Below are 3,213 nucleotides of genomic sequence, written 5' to 3'. Positions count from 1 at the left end.
TTGCTAGTACTACCAGATGTGAAATTTGAGGCTGGACGAAGTTCTGGGGGAAGCCCGCAGACCGTGTCCGATGGAACCGTCCAGGACAACGACGAACGAGGATCCGGGGAGGCTGGTGTCTAGAACCCGCAGGGGGCTCCAGGGAGGAGGGGACCTGTGGGCAGCGCCCCTCCCCCAACCCCCCAGGAGCCGTGGGAGGGCCGGTTCGCGTTAGGGTTGGAAGTTGGCCAGAGCCCACCTGCCACCGAAGGGGCCGGAGGCTGGAACAGATTCTCGAGACCAGAAGCCCTCCGCCTTACCTACTGGCTGCGATGCGAAGCCGAGGATGGAGCAGAAGAGCGGAGGCCTGGAGGCCAGAAGGCTGTCCACCACCGCAATAGGAGGACATGCGGGCCAGCCACGCCACGCCCTCAGCGCGCCGCGGGCGCTGGAGAGCTGGAAGTCCTTGAAAGGGCAAAGGGGAAGGGCTACTCTTGGACCAGCGGTGACTGCGGAGGCTGCGCGAACCGGATCTCCCCAGCTGGAAAATAGGACCACGTGCAGCACCGCCTTCAAGGCGGGTCTTGAGGAGGGGCCACTAGGGAGGACTGGCGCAGCAGTTCATGACTTCTGGCTGTGTGCGGGGCGCTGGAACTCCATATCCCGGAGTGCTTAGCGGGGACTCCACCTCCGAGAATACCTCTCCCGGTCAGTGGCGGGACTTCATCTTCCAGAGCACCCTGCGCCAGCCCGACTTCCACCAGACCGGGATGCTCTGGCCTGTTGCCCACGCCATGGGCGGCGGGGACGCGAAGGACAGCCCCGAGGTCACCTTCACTCTGGCTGTGTCCCTCTGGTTGGCGGAGGCTGACAGTCGGGTCGGGGGCTCGCGGGCCACCTCCCTCTGAGAAAAAGTCGAGGGAGGGTGCCAGAACCCCGGGTCTTCATGAGCGCCGAACACCGAGGCTGTGAGCTTCCCGCCCCTGTGTTCCAAGCTGGCAGCAGCTGGTCGTTTTCAGGTAGCAGATGCAAGCTCAGAGTCCTGGAGAGGGGATGCTTTGCCCAGCTGGGGCTGGTCGCGAATTGTCACGTGGGCGGCAGGAGAGGGGCCTAAGTTAACTGATTCCGACAGGTAGGAGGTGGCATTGGCCCAGGCTTTGGGAAGTGGGTGTGGGAATGGCAGGCAGAGATGTGTGACACCACTTGGGGGATGTCACAGGTACAGAGACTGGAAAGCCTGTGTGTGTGGCCAGGACGCTCAGACCTCATCTAGGGGTTGTGCTGGGCAGTGACCCAGGTGCTAGCTGGCCTCTGGGAGGCGAGTCTGTCAGCTGATTGGTCAGGAGCAGGCTGAAGAATGGGGTACTAGGTAGGGAATCTCTGAAGGATATGGGGGCACAACCAGGTCTGGGACAGCAGGTAGGTCTGGTGGCTGCGGAGAGCAGCCAGGAGAGGGCGCTGGGCTGAGGCTGGCGCTGTCTGTGGAAAGCCACAACTTAGGGAGCAGATGATTCAAAAAGGCCACACCCGGAAGAGTTGGTGGAGCCTTTCTTTAATAATGTTTTTATCTTTCAATTACAGTTGGCGTACAATATTATATTAGTTTTAAGTGTACAACCTAATGATTAGACATTTATATAACTTATGAAGAGATTACTCCATAAGTCTAGCACCCACCTGGCACCATACATAGTTATTACAATGTTTATCGGCTATATTCCCTGAACTATACTTTACATCCCGGTGACTATTCTGTAACTACCAATTTGTACTTCTTAATCCCTTCACCTTTTCACCCAGCCCCCCCCCCCAAACTCCCCTCCCATCTGGCAACTGTCAAAATGTTGGTGAGGCCTATCTTGTGGCCAGACACGGGGCCTTTTTGTTTTTTCAATTTGTTTTGAAAAGCTTTGAAACTTGATAGACATAATATCTATTGCAACACAACAGATTATCCTAAAATATAGTGACTCAACCAATAGTAAATGTTTACTATCAATTTTGCAATCTTGAACCTACAGTGCAGCCCTTCACCATCTACTTCATTTCAGCATACAAATTGGCCCTGGTCTGGCCCACCATGGGCCAGGCACTGGCTCCCATGTTGTTGTGACATGCCCCCATCCTTCTTTGCTTACTGTCTGGCATGTGATGTCCCAGCCAGGGTGGACCATGCTCAGATCTGCTCCTCAGAGGGAGTGGGGTCAGGGAATGGGGAAGGCCAGTGGGCAGCTCCATGTTGTATGACACCAAATCCTTGTATTTATTTTTGCTTTTATAGGTTTTGCTAGTTTTTTTATTGCTCACATGTATAAAATTAAAGTAGCAAGTTAAAAATGCTTTTCCCTCCCCTATGGTGTCACTGCTGTGGGCAAGGGCTGAGTGGAGCCAGCTGTGGAGATGGGTAACAGTTGGGGAGAAGCTATCTTGAAAATAGCATTGTACCCACTTCAACGTGGGTGTTTTGTTCAGAATCAGGAAGAAAAGGGAGGTGGGTACTGTAGGAACCTTTCACATCTGCGGTGACCCTTAGCTCCATCCCATTCAAATGATGGTCCTGTTGGGAGCCAGCTGGAGCAGAGGGCCTCCTCAGTCAAAGATCACGCGTGGTTCCAGCCCATGTCCCCTTTGGGACCCAGGACAGTCACAGGCCCAATGACTAGGTTCCTTACATTTGGGACAAGGTGTTTTGGCTTCACCTTACAGGCCCACTTCCAATGGCCAGGCTTTCCACAGGGATGGCAGTTGCCAATGGACACCTTTGGGTTTCCCCGCTTCTGAGAAGGCTGGGTCTGAAATGCAGCAAGGAGCTGAACCTGCCTTTTTCTCTGCTTTTCTTTCTCCTTGTTCCTTTCCTCCTCCTCTATTTCTCTATTAAAGTAACTAAGGATGATGCCTTTAGGATGTCAGTCACCAGTGTTCCTGGACCTAAGGCTAGTTTTTATAATTTGTGCCAGATGTCTGGGACTGCCTGAGTTAGGAAATGATCCTTTAATATTAGATGTCCCTCAGGTGAGTTGGGATGTAGGTTAGTGTGTTTAAGAAGAGCCTCTTTTTTAATCTTTCTAAAAATGGAAAAGGATTTTCTTGGGGCCCTTGATCAGTGGTTGATAGTTTATTATAATTTATTGATTTTCTTTTTATTCCTTCCATTAAGCAATGTAAAAAGTGATCTATAAGACCCCTGTCTCATTGGTTGTTATAGTCCTAATGGGGGTCCACATTTGGTACTGC

General features: G+C 52.6%; 1 protein-coding gene across 1 annotated transcript in view; it reads right to left on the bottom strand.

Annotated features, from left to right (window-relative positions):
- Nucleotides 1–457, bottom strand: part of LOC102244600 (phosphorylase b kinase regulatory subunit alpha, skeletal muscle isoform) — a 102,481-nt gene extending 102,024 nt beyond the window's left edge. The window contains exon 1 of the mRNA XM_005863900.2: nt 300–457. The gene's annotated coding sequence lies outside the window, so the exon portion shown is untranslated. The remainder of the gene's footprint in view (nt 1–299) is intronic.
- Between the last annotated feature and the right edge of the window lie 2,756 nt (nt 458–3,213).

Source organism: Myotis brandtii, unplaced genomic scaffold (assembly GCF_000412655.1).
Source record: "Myotis brandtii unplaced genomic scaffold, ASM41265v1 scaffold1816, whole genome shotgun sequence".
Lineage (NCBI taxonomy): Eukaryota > Metazoa > Chordata > Mammalia > Chiroptera > Vespertilionidae > Myotis > Myotis brandtii.
Note: the sequence above shows the minus strand (reverse complement) of the source record. Positions and strands in the feature narration are given on the sequence as shown.